Below are 16,970 nucleotides of genomic sequence, written 5' to 3' on the forward strand. Positions count from 1 at the left end.
TGTTTTCTCTCTCCGTCCATTCTTAAATACTGGGAAGACATTTTCTATCTTCTAATCTACAGGAACAGTTCCAGAATCTACAGAATATTGAAAGATATTCACCAATGCATCCACTATTTCCAAAGCTACCTCTTTCAACACCCTGGGATGTAGAATATCAGGACCTGGGGACTTGTCAACCTTCAGCTGCATTAATTCCTCCAAGTCAACCTTCTTACTTATACTAATTTCATCCATTTCCTCATTCACACGAATCCCTTGGATCTTCTAATTCTGGGAGATTTCTTGTATCTTCCTCAGTGAAGGCAGACACAAAATAATCATTTAGCTTCTCTGCCATTTCTCTATTCCCCATTATAAATTCTCCTGACTCTGCCTGTAATGGACCCACATTTGTCTTAGCTAAACGTTTCCTTTTCACGTATCTATAGAAGATTTTACAGTCCATTTTTGTGTTTGTTTTTGGCCAGTGATATGAGCGCTCAAGATAGAGCCCACATATGAAACCCTCAGAGCGGTGATCCCTCCTCGAGGAGTTCACAAACTCGGCCCCCTCCCAGTAAAACACACATAGAGGGCCAGAAGGTTCAAAGGTATTCTGGCTGATGAATTTTCCCATGTACACAAAGCCTTAACCCCAGAGGAAAACCCATTCCTCGTCACCCCAAAGATCCGAGAATAAAAGGTGGAAGGGAGTTCGGAGTCCGAGCAGTCATGGGCAAGAAACGGGACACACAAGGGATCATCCTCAGGCCAAATAGGTGCTGAGAGCAGGAGTAATGGCTGAAGATCTGCGTGTTTCCACAGTAATAAGGCAGGTCACCATCGAGTTGACTAATGGAAGTGACGGGGAAAACCTGTAGGATTAATGAGAGTCCACCAGTTCAGTGCTGGAAAACGGGCCCTGATGGAAAGCACAGCAGGTCAGGCTGTGCCTTTAACTGTAACAGTCAGACACAGTAACCCCACCACAGAGAGTGCAGGAAAACTTAACAAAATCCCTGAGAGTTACCAGGAATTTGTATTCCAAGGAAAAGTGACCCCATACCCCTCGAGAGGGGCAAGCAAACCCATAGTCATACTGAGAGATACAGGCGCCAAACAAACCCTTCTGCTGGGAAAGGACCTTTACCCGAGAGAGTGCAGTGAATGCTAGAGTGTTAGTGAATGGTATCGGAAGATGATATATGACCATACCTGTATATCGACTGCTCTTGGAATGTGACCCAGTTTCAAGACCGGTAACCATGAGGATTGTACCTAGTTTACCGGTGGAGGGGTCGATCAGCTCCTGGGTAATTATCTGACAGGGGAAAAGGTGGCAGCTTCCCCAGTAGCTCTGGAGCGACCAAAAGAGGTCAGGGAGACAGAGCAGTTACAGGAGAAGTTCCCTGGCACTCTCACTGATTGTGTGGTGACTCGGTCCATGGCCAAACAATCCCCTGAACTGACACTGCAGACGGATGACCCTACTGTCTGGTTATCTGAAACCTTCTTTGGGAAGTTTGAGGACCCAAAGGATGTGTTAAACAGATCGTCCTTAGTTGAGGCTCAACAACCTGACCCAGCGTTAAAAAATCACAGACTGTCCAAACCAAAACTGAAGCAGAGGGAGTTGCAGAGTGTTACTATTTAAATAATGAGGTGCGAATGAGGAAGTGGAGACCACCTCACAGGCCTGCGGATGAAGAGTGCACAGTGCTTCACCAGATACAGATGCCGCTGAGGTACTTTAGAACATAGAACATTACAGCGCAGTACAGGCCCTTCGGCCCTCGATGTTGCGCCGACCTGTGAAACCATCTGACCTACACTATTCCATTTTCATCCATATGTCTATCCAATGACCACTTAAATGCCCTTAAAGTTGGCGAGTCCACTACTGTTGCAGGCAGGGCGTTCCACGCCCCTACTACTCTCTGAGTAAATAAACTACCTCTGACATCTGTCCTATATCTATCACCCCTCAACTTAAAGCTATGCCCCTCGTGTTTGCCATCACCATCCGAAGAAAAAGACTCTCACTATCCACCCTATCTAACCCTCTGATTATCTTATATGTCTCCATTAAGTCACCTCACCTCCTCCTACACTCCAACGAAAACAACCTCAAGTCCCTCAGCCTTTCCTCGTAAGACCTTCCCTCCATACCAGGCAACACCCTAGTAAATCTCCTCTGCACCCTTTCCAAAGCTTCCACATCCTTCCAATAATGTGGTGACCACAACTGCACGCAATACTCCAAGTGCGGCCTCACCAGAGTTTTGTACAGCTGCAGCATGACCTCGTGGCTCCGAAACTCGATCCCCCTACTAATAAAAGCTAACACACCATATGCCTTCTTAACAGCCCTATTACCCTGGGTGGCAGCTTTCAGAGATTTATGTACCTGGACACCAAGATCTCTCTGCTCATCTACACTACCAAGAATCTTCCCATTAGCCCAGTACTCTGCATTCCTGTTATTCCTTCCAAAGTGAATCACCTCACACTTTTCCGCATTCAACTCCATTTGCCATCTCTCAGCCCAGCTCTGCAGCCTATCTATGTCCCTCTGTAACCTACAACATCCTTCAGCACTATCCACAACTCCACCGACCTACGTGTCATCTGCAAATTTACTAACCCACCCTTCGACATCCTCATCCAGGTCATTTATAAAAATGACAAACAGCAGTGGCCCCAAAACAGATCCTTGCGGTACAGCACTAGTAACTAAACTCCAGGATGAACATTTGCCATCAACCACCACCCTCTGTCTTCTTTCAGCTGGCCAATTTCTGATCGAAAGCACTAAATCACCTTCAATCCCATACTTCCGTATTTTCTGCAATAGCCTACCGTGGGGAATCTTAACAAACGCCTTACTGAAATCCATATACACCACATCCACGGCTTTACCCTCATCCACCTGTTTGGTCACCTTGTCAAAAAACTCAATAATGTTTGTGAGGCACGACCTACCCTTCACAAAACCGTGCTGACTATCTCTAATGAACTTATTCTTTTCAAGATGATTATAAATCCTATCTCTTATAACCTTTTCCAACATTTTACCCACAACCGAAGTAAGGCTCACAGGTCTTTAATTACCAGGGCTGTCTCTACTCCGCTTCTTGAACAAGGGGACAACATTTGCTATCTTCCAGTCTTCCGGCACGATTGCTGTCGACAATGACGACATAAAGATCAAGGTCAAAGGCTCTGCAATCTCCTCCCTAGCTTCCGAGAGAATCCTAGGATAAATCCCATCTGGCCCAGGGGACTTATCTATTTTCACACTTTCCAATATTGCTAAAACCTCCTCCTTGTGAACCTCAATCCCATCTAGCCTAGTAGTCTGTATCTCAGTATTCTCCTTGACAACATCTTCTTTCTCTACCGTAAATACTGACGAAAAATATTCATTTTCCTCTTCCCCTATCTCCTCTGATTCCACACACAACTTCCCACTACTTTCCTTGATTGGCCCTAATCTAACTCTAGTCATTCTTTTATTCCTGATATACCTATAGAAAGCCTTAGGGTTTTCCTTGATCCTATCCGCCAATGACTTCTCGTGTCCTCTCCTCGCTCTTCTTAGCTCTCCCTTTAGATCCTTCCTGGCTAGCTTGTAACTCTCAAGCGCCCTAACTGAGCCTTCACGTCTCATCCTAACATAAGCCTTCTTCTTCCTCTTGACAAGCGCTTCAACTTCTTTAGTAAACCATGGCTCCCTCGCTCGACAACTTCCTCCCTGCCTGACAGGTACATACTTATCAAGGACACGCAGTAGCTGCTCCCTGAATAAGCTCCACATTTCGATTGTGCCCATCCGCTGCAGTTTCCTTCCCCATCCTACGCATCAAAATCTTGCCTAATCGCATCATAATTTCCTTTCCCCCAGCTATAATTCTTGCCCTGCTGTATATACCTGTCCCTGCCCATCGCTAAGGTAAACCTAACCGAATTGTGATCACTATCACCAAAGTGCTCACCTACATCTAAATCGAACACCTGGCCGGGTTCATTACCCAGTACCAAATCCAATGTGGCATCGCCCCTGGTTGGCCTGTCTACATACTGTGTCAGAAAACCCTCCTGCACACACTGGACAAAAACTGACCCATCTAAAGTACTCGAACTATAGTATTTCCAGTCAATATTTGGAAAGTTAAAGTCCCCCATAACAACTACCCTGTCACACTCGCTCCTGTCTAGAATCATCTTCGCTCTGCTTTCCTCTACATCTCTGGAACTATTCGGAGGTCTACAGAAAACTCCCAACAGGGTGACCTCTCCTCTCCTGTTTCTAACCTCGGCCCATACTACCTCAGTAGACGAGTCATCAAATGTCCTTTCTGCCGCTGTAATACTCTCCTTGATTATCAATGCCACACCCCCGCCCCCCCCCCCCACCCGCCCCTCTTTTACCATCTTCTCTGTTCTTACTGAAACATCTAAATCCCGGAACCTGCAGCATCCATTCCTGTCTCTGCTTTACCCAAGTCTCCGAAATGGCCACAACATCGAGATCCCAGGTACCAGCCCATGCTGCAATCTCACCCACCTTATTCTGGATGCTCCTGGCGTCGAATAGACACACTTTAAACCAAGTTCTTGCTTGCCAGTGCCCTTTAAGAAATATTAAGAACGGCCCACGAACTTCCAATGACTGGACATGTCAGTATATGAAAAATCGAAGCCTGCATAAGACAGCATCTTCACTGGCCACAACTCCACAAAGATGTGGTGGAATTCTGTAAAACTAGTCACATGTGCCAGGTCGTGGAGAAGCCCCAAACTGCAATAAAACCTTCACCACTAATTCCCATAGCTGCTTTTGTAGAACACTTCAGCAGCGTGCTAGTGGATTGTGTGGGACACCTTCTGAAAACAAAACGGGATTACCAGTATCTTCTCACCATTATGGATGTGGTGACCCGATTCCCACAGGCCATTCTCCCGAAGAACTATCTCTGCCAAGGCAGTGGTGGAGGGGCTAACCCAATTCTTTACCCGATATGGGCTGCCTGCTGAGATCCAGATGGAACAGGGCACACATTTTATATCAAGTATTTTTGAAAAGGAAATCTGGACGTAACCCAGTGCAAGTCCTCAGCCTACCATCCACAGTCACAAGGGGCTTTGGAGCGGCACCACCAGACCCTAAAGACAATGATCAGGCCATACTGCTATGAGTAACCCCATGACTGGGACAAAGGGCTGGGATTTCTTCTGTTGGTTACCAGGGACTTATCCACTCTGTCCACTGGCTTTCGTCTCTTTGAATTAGTTTATGGACACGAGATGAGAGGTCCTCTTAAACTAATCAAGGAGAGGTTTTTTGGGGCAGAGGGTTCAAACCTCCATGTTAGACTACATTTCCCTGCTCTGGGAGTGGCTCATGAGAGCCTGTGCCTTGGCTCAGTAACACCTAAAGACCTCCCAGGCAGCTATGAAAAGGTAATCTGACTGAAATGCCGAGGCTGGAACATTTCAGGACAGAGTCCATGTATTGTTACTATTCCCACTGCAGGGTGAACCCCTGAAATCCCGGTTCAGTGGTCCATATCGAGTAGCAAAAGGAATAGCCAGGTAAATTATTTAATTGACACCCCAGACCAAAGGAAAAAAGCAAAGGCTTTGGAGGGTACAGACATGCACAGATCTGTCAGACAGTGAAAAGGGGAGGATTGAAAAGGACAGTGAGGACAGGTTAGAAGAGGGCCATGAGGATTCTCAACTGGAATCCCCTAGTCTCCGATTAGCCAACCCTGAAATGTTAGATAAGTTAGACCACACGCTCTCCTCTTTAAATACAACCCAAAAAGGCAACCTAAAAAGGCTGCAAACAGCATTTACAGAAAGCTGCAAGTAAAAGGTAAGTTCCAAAATAGGCAAGCCGATGGTGAGGGAGATGCCTCACCTAGTCGAAGTGCCGCAGTAGAGTGAAGTGAAAGCTGGACAGACACTTGCGAGCACTGATGTCCCAGAGGGCATAGGGCAGATCAGAAAAAAATGATGCTCCCTATAGTGAAGGGAAAAGTGAGGGCAAAACACCCTAAAATAAATAGCATTTGTGTACCTCACCAGAAAGCTAAAAGTGAGGTCAGTGTGGATCTACCCACTGAAGAACCCAATGATCAGGCCCCAAACCGAAAGCGAAACAAGCCCAATAAAAGAACCAATTTATTACACATTGTCAGTTCAGGGAGGAAGTTTCGTCAGGAACCTGAATGGTGAAAGCTTCATTGCAGGAGAGAAAAAAAAGGTCGAACCCGACACATCATCATCCCAGACAAACACCAAAAAATTAAATCAACACAACTGTAATAGACAATGTCAGCTGCAGTAATTCTAAGATTAATGTTTGAATTTGAGAAGTGATTATTGAGAATGAATGTGTGTTTCCTTCTATTTCTTCTCACAATTCTGTAATAAAATGTTCCTATTATCACATTTCTTTCCATGTGCTGCAGCGGTGTCAAGATAACACAATATGCCCAATGAGGAATTTTAATTCATCGATTAGACACTTACAGTAATATTTTAATGGAAAAAATCCTGCAGCTAACCTTGAAAAAACTGGCAGCCAAGATGGCCACCGCCATCTTGAAACACATTTTCATATTCCAGAGGCAACAGGAGAGACATGTCTGATGAGCCTGGATCCAAAACATTGGCTTTCTCTAGTGACTGAATTACCTAAGATTACATTCATTAATACGGTATACAAGGACATCCTGACAAATTGACTTTAAAAGAGCAAACTCCTCCAAGTGTAAATACTGGTATCCTGAAACCTGGGGAGATAGAAGTTCCTAACTTTGAATCTCTTAATAAGGGTCCAGCAAATACAGTGAGGCAGTCAGGGGACCTTCTGTCATCTCTGTGAAAGCTGGGAGTTGCCCCTGGACAAAGGCAGACAAGCCAGTAATTCAAACTGTGCAGAAACAGAAGGGCTGTGTCCCCCTCTCCCTCTCTCTGTCCAGATAACTTCACAAGTTTGAAAACCACGTGCGGCTGTGGGCCGTCCATTTCTACAGATTACGACAGGCAGAGACACCGGGGGAAGAAAGCCACCCACACGTCTGCCTCCAAGAAAACCCTGAGCCACGTGGGTCAGCCACAAAGGGCACTTTGACCATCCAAAGAATTCAAGAATACAACTTCAAAGAAAGAACAAAGAACAAAGATAATTACAGCACAGGAATAGGCCCTTCGGCCCTCCAAGCCTACGCCGATCCAAATCCTCGATCTAAACCTGTCGCCCATTTTCTAAGGGTCTGTATCTCTTTACTTCCTACCCATTCATGTATCTGTCCAGATACATCTTAAAAGACGCTATCGTGCCCGCGTCTACCACCGCCGCTGTTAATGCGTTCCATGCACCCACCACCCTCTGCGTAAAGAACATTCCACGCATATCCCCACTAAACTTTTCCCCTCTCACTTTGAGCTCGTGTCCCCTTGTAATTGAATCCCCCACTCTGGGAAAAAGCTTCTTGCTATCCACCCTGTCTATACCTCTCATGATTTTGTACACCTCAATCAGGTCCCCCCTCAACCTCCGTCTTTCCAATGAAAATAATCCTAATCTACTCAACCTCTCTTCATAGCTAGCGCCCTCCATACCAGGCAACATCCTGGTGAACCTCCTCTGCACCCTCTCCAAAGCATCCACATCCTTTTGGTAATGTGGCGACCAGAACTGCACGCAGTATTCCAAATGTGGCTGAACCAAAGTCCTATACAACTGTAACATGACCTGCCAACTCTTGTATTCAATACCCCGTCCGATGAAGGAAAACATGCCGTATGCCTTCTTGACCACTCTATTGACCTGCGTTACCACCTTCAGGGAACAATGGACCTGAACACCCAAATCTCTCTGTACATCAATTTTCCCCAGGACTTTTCCATTTACTGTATAGTTCACTCTTGAATTGGATCTTCCAAAATGCATCACCTCGCATTTGCCCTGATTGAACTCCATCTGCCATTTCTCTGCCCAACTCTCCAACTATCTATATTCTGCTGTATTCTCTGACAGTCCCCTTCACTATCTGCTCCTCCACCAATCTTAGTGTCGTCTGCAAACTTGCTAATGAGACCACCTATACTTTCCTGCAAATCATTTATGTATATCACAAACAACAGTGGTCCCAGCACGGATCCCTGTGGAACACCACTGGTCACACGTCTCCATTTTGAGAAACTCCCTTCCACTGCTACTCTCTGTCTCCTGTTGCCCAGCCAGTTCTTTATCCATCTAGCTAGTACACCTTGGACCCCATGCGCCGTCACTTTCTCCATCAGCCTACCATGAGGAACCTTATCAAACGCCTTACTGAAGTCCATGTATATGACATCTACAGCCCTTCCCTCATCAATCAAATTTGTCACTTCCTCAAAGAATTCTATTAAGTTGGTAAGACAGGACCTTCCCTGCACAAAACCATGTTTCCTATCACTGATAAGCCCATTTTCTTCCAGATGAGAATAGATCCAATCCCTCAGTATCTTCTCCAGCAGCTTCCCTACCACTGACGACAGGCTCACCGGTCTATAATTACCTGGATTTTCCCTGCTACCCTTCTTAAGCAAGGGGACAACATTAGCAATTCTCCAGTCCTCCGGGACCTCACCCGTGTTTAAGGATGTTGCAAAGATATCTGTTAAGGCTCCAACTATTTCCTCCCTCGCTTCCCACAGTAACCTGGGATAGATCCCATCCGGACCTGGGGACTTGTCCACCTTAATGCCTTTTAGAATACCCAACACTTCCTCCCTCCTTATGCCGACTTGACCGAGAGTAATCAAACATCTGTCCATAACCTCAACATCCGTCATGTCCCTCTCCTCGGTGAATATCGATGCAAAGTACTCGTTTAGAATCTCACCCATTTTCTCTGACTCCACGCATAACTTTCCTGCTTTGTCCTTGAGTGGGCCAATCCTTTCTCTAGTTACCCTCTTGCTCCTTATATATTAATAAAAGGCTTTGGGATTTTCCTTAACCCTGTTTGCTAAAGATATTTCGTGACCCCTTTTAGCCCTCTTAATTCCTCATTTCAGATTGTTCCTACATTCCCGATATTCTTTCAAAGCTTCGTCTTTCTTCAGCCACCTAGACCTTATGTGTGCTTCCTTTTTCCTCTTAGCTAGTCTCACAATTTCACCTGTCATCCATGGTTCCCTAATCTTGCCATTTCTATCCCTCATTTTCACAGGAACATGTCTCTCCTGCACGCTAATCAACCTCTCTTTAAAAGCCTCCCACATATCAAAGGTGGATTTACCTTCAAACAGCTGCTTCCAATCTACATTCCCCAGCTCCTGCCGAATTTTGGTTTAGTTGGCCTTCCCCCAATTTAGCAATCTTCCTTTCGGACCACTCTCGTCTTTGTCCATGAGTATTCTAAAACTTACGGAATTGTGATCACTATTCCCAAACTAGTCCCTTACTGAAACGTCAACCACCTGGCCTGGCTCATTTCCCAACACCAGGTCCAGTATGGCCCCTTCCCGAGTTGGACTATTTACATACTGCTCTAGAAAACCCTCCTGGATGCTCCTTGCAAATTCTGCTCCATCTAGACATCTAACATTAAGTGAATCCCAGTCAATGTTGGGAAAATTAAAATCTCCTATCACCACCACCCTGTTGCTCCTACAGCTTTCCATAATCTGTTTACATATTTGTACCTCTATCTCACGCTCGCTGTTGGGAGGCCTGTAGTACAGCCCCAACATTGTTACCGCACCCTTCCTATTTCTGAGTTCTGCCCATATTGCCTCACAGCTCGAGTCCTGCATAGTGCCTTCCTTCTGCACAGCTGTGATACCCTCTTTGAGCAGTAATGCAACTCCTCCACCCCTTTTACCCCCCTCTCTATCCCGCCTGAAGCATCGGTATCCTGGGATATTTTGTTGCCAATCATGCTCTTCCCATAAGCAAGTCTCAGTAATAGCAACAACATCATACTCCCAGGTACTAATCAAAGCCCTAAGTTCATCTGCCTTACCTACTACACTCCTTGCACTAAAACAAATGCACCTCAGACCACCAGTCCCTATGCTTTCATCATCTGCTCCCTGCCTACTCTTTCCCTTAGTCACGCTGACTTCATTATCTAGTTCCTTACAGGCTTTAGTTACTACATCCTTACTCTCCACTGACCTTTTTAGAACATTACAGCGCAGTACAGGCCTTTCGGCCCTCGATGTTGCGCCGACCTGTGAAACCATCTGACCTACACTATTCCATTTTCATCCATATGTCTATCCAATGACCACTTAAATGCCCTTGAAGTTGGCGAATCTACTACTGCTGCAGGCAGGGCGTTCCACGCCCCTACTACTCTCTGAGTAAAGAAACTACCTCTCACATCTGTCCTATATCTATCACCCCTCAACTTGAAGCTATGTCCCCTCGTGTTTGCCATCACCATCCGAGGAAAAGGACGCTCACTATCCACCCTATCTAACCCTCTGATTATCTTATATGTCTCTATTAAGTCACCTCTCCTCCTCCTTCTCTCCAACGAAAACAACCCCAAGTCCCTCAGCCTTTCCTCGTAAGACCTTCCCTCCATACCAGGCAACATCCTAGTAAATCTCCTCTGCACCCTTTCCATAGCTTCCCCATCCTTCCTATAATGCGGTGACCAGAACTGCACGCAATACTCCAGGTGCGGTCTCACCAGAGTTTGGTTCCCATCCCCCTGCCACATTAGTTTAAACCATCCCTAACAGCGTTAGCAAAAGACTTCAGCCAGAAGACCACCGAATCATCCAACCTCGCAGAATGAGTATTTTTTAAAAATTTATTTAGGACTCCAATACAATCACAAATCTACTTCTCACTCTGTAATCTATTTGCATGTGATTCTCGTCTGAGTGTTTGCATAAATGTGTGTTGTATTTTTTTATGGTTTTATTTAGATACGGTTTAGATTGCTAAGTATAATAAACTCACCTCTTTCCTGTTTAAACTCTAGAGAACCTGTCCGATTGGTTCCTTCACCATCACAACAAAGGGAAAAGGGAAAATACTCACTGAGATGGTTACCACATCCACTCTCTAGAAAGGGCACACCCTATTGCGGTCAAATAAGAGGAAGGGCACGAGGAGAGACTGTGACCCCTCTTCACCTGGCTGTAACAATAGGCAGGGTTGGAGATGGAGAGAACACGGGAATGAAGTCAGCTCAGCATTAAATTGCAGAGGTTGTTAACTCCCTGGTTCAGCCTCAGACAATGGCCAGCGAGGGGATGCAGATCGTGGATGGGGAATATAATTTGCGACAGAAACCGAAGACAATGGTTTCAGTCTGCTCACGATATAATTTACGAGAACACTAAATCATTGAAATACGGCTTATGAATCTAATAGTTGGATTCAGAGACTTACCTGGGACACCAATAATAGCGAGGATGGGATAATAAATCGATTGAATCATCTTCAGAGCACAAAAGTTCCGCTCTTGTAATGTTATCCAGTAATAATCTGCAGTGAGCCAGTAAAACCAATAGGAGAAACTCCTACTGCCCATTGTTGTAACATCCCAATCTATTGTTCTCTGATTCTGACCCATTGTTGTAACATTCCAGTCTATTGTTCTCAGACTCTGACCCATTGTTGTAACATCCCAATCTAGTGTTCTCAGATTCTGACCCATTGTTGTAACATTCCAATCTATTGTTCTCAGATTCTGACCCATTGTTGTAACATTCCAATCTATTGTTCTCAGATTCTTACCCATTGTTGTAACATTCCAATCTATTGTTCTCAGATTATGACCCATTGTTGTAACATTCCAATCTATTGTTCTCAGACTCTGACCCATTGTTGTAACATTCCAATCTATTGTTCTCAGACTCTGACCCATTGTTGTAACATTCCAATCTATTGTTCTCAGATTCTTACCCATTGTTGTAACATTCCAATCTATTGTTCTCAGACTCTGACCCATTGTTGTAACATCCCAATCTATTGTTATCAGATTCTGACCCATTGTTGTAACATTCCAATCTATTGTTCTCAGATTCTGATCTATCGTCTCCCTCTCTCTGGAGCTGCTGATCTCTGCTATGTTCCCGCTGACATTATGGGATAATACATTGAAAGGAGCTCCTTATTAATAGAAGATGGAAAACCTCCCAGTGACACAATTAGGGTCCATGGAGACGGACATTAACTACAGTCACTGAACAAACAGGTTCCGTTAACTCATTACAATCTAAACGTTTTTGTACCACAATAAAGTAGAACATTTATTTGGTCTGGATAGGATATCTGAGATTTAATGAGGAAAGGAATTGTGGAAACACAGCGGCACTGGCCAGAATCTTCGAATCCTCCTTTGATATGGGATTGGTGACAGAGGACTGGAAGGCTGTAAATGTTACACCCTATTTAAAAAGAGGAGAGGTTGGACAAACTCTGTAACTACTGACCAGTCAGTCTAATGTTGATAGTTGGAAACTTCTGGAGTCCGTAACCCAGCACAAAGTATTTCTTGCCTGTCAAATCATAGTTAATAAATGACAAGCAGCATAGATAGGTTAATGGAAAATCATTTTCTAATCTTGATCGAGTTCGTTGAGGACGTAACTGTGAGTGTTAATGAGAATAGCGTGTTTCGTGTTATGGGATCATAGAATCATGGTAAGGTTAAGGCACAGAAAGAGGCCAGTTGGAACGTTATTGCTGTGCCAGCCGATAAACGATCCACTATTCTAATCCCACCATCCAGCATTTGGCCAATAACCCTGCAGATTGTGGCACCTGAGCTGCATATCCAGACTCCTTCTGAATGGGTTGAGTGTTCCTGCCTCAACTACCCTTTCAGGCAGTGAGTTTCAGACTCACACCAAAGCAGGGGACCCAGTCCTGAGCCTTGTGGAACGCCGCTGGAAACATCCCTCCTGACTCTAAAATACCCGTCAACAATTACCCTTTGTTTCCTGCCACTGAGCCAATTTCCTATTTCTGGGTGTACAGGTGTTTCCTCAACTCCCCTCTAATCTTTCCATCAATCATTTTAAATCTATGCCCCCTCATCACTGATCTCCCTGCTAATGTGATTAGACCCTTCACCTCCACTCTATCCAGGCCCCTAAAATATATACATTTCAATCAGATCTCCCCTCAGCCTTCTCTGTTCCAAGAAGAACAACCCCAGCCTAACCAATCATTCCACATAGCTGCATTTTTTCAGTCCTGGCAACATCCTCGTAAATCTTCTCTGTGCCCTCTCCAGTGCAATTACATCCTTTCTGTAATGAGGTGACCAGAACTGCACAAAATATTCCAGTTATGGTCTACCCAAAGAGTTATACAGTTCCAGCATAACTTCCCTGCTTTTGTATTCTATACCTCGGCTAATAAAGGAAAGGATTCCGTATGCCTTCTTAACCACCTAATCAACCTGTCCAAAGTTCCCTCACTTCCTCTACACTTCCCAGTATTTTCCCATTAATCGTGCATCCCTTTGCTTTGTTTGAACTCCTCAATTTGCATCGCCTCATTCTTAATCAGGTGGAATCCCATTTGCCACTTTTCTGCCATCGATATCTTCCTGCAACCTACAGCAATCCTCCTCGCTATCTACCACACGGCAAATCTGTGTGTCATCTACAAACCTCTTGATCATGCTTCTACATTTACGTCCAAGTCATTAATATATACCACAAAAAGCAGGGGACTCATTCCTGAGCCCTGTGGAACACCATTGAAAACAGTCCGAAGGTCTGTCTGAAACAGTCCGGGGTTCCAAAGAAGGGTCACTGACCCGAAACGTTAACTCTGCTTCTCTTTCCACAGATGCTGCCAGACCTGCTGAGTGATTCCAGCATTTCTTGTTTTTGTTTCAGATTTCCAGCATCCGCAGTATTTTGCTTTTATTATATTGGAAACAGCCCTCCAGTCAATAAAACACCCATCAACAATTGCACTTTGTTTCCTGCCAATGAGCCAATTTTGTATCATCCTTGCTGTATTTCCCTGGATTCCATGGGATTTTATTTTTTTTTAACCAGTCTGACATGTGGGACCTTGTCAAAAGCCTTGCTTAAATCCATGTGGACCACATGAACTGCACTACCCTCATCTATCTTCCTTGTTACTTCTTCAAAAAATTCAATCAAGTTGGTCAAACTGGAGCGTCCCTTAACAAATCCATGCTGACTATCCTTGATTAGCCTGTGCCTTTCTAAGAGACAGTTTATCCTGTCTCTCAGAATAGAGTCCAATAATTTGCCCACTACTGAGGTTAGACTGACTGGACTGTAATTTTTCATTCTAACCCTGGGGTCCTTTATAAACAGAGGTTCAATGTTAACAGTACTCCAATCCTCTGGCACCACACCTGTACCCAGTGAGGACTGGAAAATGATGGTCAGACCCTCTGCTATTTCTTCTCTTGCTTCTTTTAACAGCATAGGATGCATTTTATCTGGATCTGGTGACTTATCAACTTTCAAGGATGCTAATCCCATTAATACCTCCTCTCTCCCTAAGTATATCACATCAAATACTTCATATTCCTCCTCCTTAGCTACAATATCTGCATCATACCCCTCTTTTGTAACGTGAAACACGAAGTATTCATTATGAACCATACCAACATCTTCCACCCCTGCACATGCATATGCAATTATGTATATACACTTATGTTTACAGACTTTCAAAAGGCCTGTGATCAAATGGCATTTCATAGACCTGTTATGAAAATGGAAGACATGGATTAATGTGACAGTGATAGTGTGGATATGACACTGACTCAGGGACAGAAAGCAGAGAGAAGTAGTGAACAGACATTGTTCAGACTGGTGGAGGAGGGGGAGTATACAATGCAATTTCTCAGGGGTCAGTATTAGAACCAGTACTCTTCCTGACATATAGATAAATAGATACATGACAAAGACTTACGTGTGAAGAGCAGAGTCTCAACATTTGCATAAGCCAGGAAAATTATAAATGTAGTAACCAGTGTGAAGGACAGTAGCTGCTTCAGGAGGACATGGACAGTCAGATGGTGAAATGAGAATACACATGGTGAATGAAATTTAACACATAGAATTGGGGAAGTGATTATTTTGTGAGGGAGAATAAGGGGAGTGAATAGAAACTAAACTGCACCATTTAAAAGATGGTACCGGAGCAAAGAGACAGGGTGCGTATGTACACAAATCTTCAATGGTGGCTGGATAAGTTCTGAAGATTTTAAAAAGGCATCCGAGATCCTTAGCTTTATAACTGGAAGCAAAGAATTTTTAAAAAACCACAAGAACATTCTGCAAAGACTAGAAATGAATGTTTGAGCCTCAGCCGGGATATTGTTTCCAATTCTGGACACCACACTTTATGAAGATTTCAAGGCTTGGAGATGGTACCTAGGTGTTATACTAGAATGGTAACAGGGATGAGGGACTTCAGTTATGTGGAGAGAAGCTGGGATTGTTCTCTGTAGAGCAGAGAAGCTAAAAGGGAGATTTAATAGAGGGGCTTAAAATGATGATGTGTTTTGCTACAATAAATAAAGAGAAGCTGGTTTCACTGGATGAAGGGTCAGTAATCAGAGAAAACAGTTTAATGTTGATTAACAAACAAACAGAGGAGAGATGAGCAGATTTTCATTTCTTTACACAGCTAATGTTTATGATTTGGAATGCAGTTCCTGAAAGGGTTGTGGAAGCAGATTTAACAGAAACTTTCAGTCGGGAATTGGATCAATACTAACAGGGTGATTTACTGGACTGGGAGAAAAGAACAGGGGAGAGGAATAATTGCAAATCTCCTTCAAAGAGCTGGAGCTGGTACAATTTGTGAAATAGTCTCCTCCTGTGCTGTGTGATTCTCTGACTGTCTGACAACAGAAACCATTGAGTACGTATCTCATGTGTGCAATTGACACTCAGCAGTTTTTAATCCAGAGATTAATTGTTACTTGTTTTCTGATGAAGACAACAACAGAAAGACAAACACAAGGAGCTGGTGAGGTAAATTGTGTTGCTAATTTGTTTACTGGGTTATGACGTCTCACTCTGATCACAGTCCTCGCCTGGTTTCAATCGGTCAATTACAAACTCATTGATTTTATTCCTATTTTATTTCCTGCCTATTTGTTCTCAGGATATGGGTGATACTGACAAGGCCAGCATTTCTTCCCCATCCCTGGTTACCATGAGAAAATGGTGAACCTTGAACCACTGCAGTCCCTGTGGTTCTAACAAACAAAATAACATTTAGTATTTTGATGAGACAGTTTCATCAATGGGCATTTCAGAATGAGTTAGGTTTGAACATGAGGATGAGAGTTTTCAAATCAAGATGTTGCCAGAGCAGGGGCCAATGTAGGTCAACGAGCACTGGAGTGATGGATGAACGGCACTTACTTTGAGTTTAGATACAGGCAGCAGAGTTTTAGATGAACAAATATTTGTGGCAGAATCAGTACAGGTTAGATGCAGAGTAAAGCTGACTCTACACTGTGCCCATCAAACAGTGCCATGAAAGGTACAGAACGGCTAAGATACAGAATAAAGCTCACTCTACACTGTCCCCCATTAAGTACTCCCAGGACAGGTACAGCACTGGGGTTGGCTGCTGCCTAATTGGAGGTGCTGCGTAGTTAACGAGGTTCAGCTGACTGTGGCTGTGTGAAGAGGCTGGAAGCTGTGTGACTGCAGCAAGAAGGAGAAACAGAGATTGAAGGAAAGGTTTTTCCACATTGTCAACAGGAGTCTGGGGAAAGAGGAGGGGAGAGCAGATAATTAGATAGCTATTTCAAAGAGACAGTACTGACACAATGGGCCGAAAAGCCTCCTTCTGTGCTGCACCAATCTCTAATTCTATGAACAAGAGACAGAGAGTGAAGTGAGTGAGGGACAGAGAGAAAAAACGTGAAAGAGGGAAAGGTCAATAGGAAGTGCGAAAAAATCGTGTTTGCATCACTTTTTCAGCAGAGGAGTCATGATTT

This window comes from Heterodontus francisci, unplaced genomic scaffold (assembly GCF_036365525.1).
Source record: "Heterodontus francisci isolate sHetFra1 unplaced genomic scaffold, sHetFra1.hap1 HAP1_SCAFFOLD_359, whole genome shotgun sequence".
Classification (NCBI taxonomy): Eukaryota; Metazoa; Chordata; class Chondrichthyes; order Heterodontiformes; family Heterodontidae; genus Heterodontus; species Heterodontus francisci.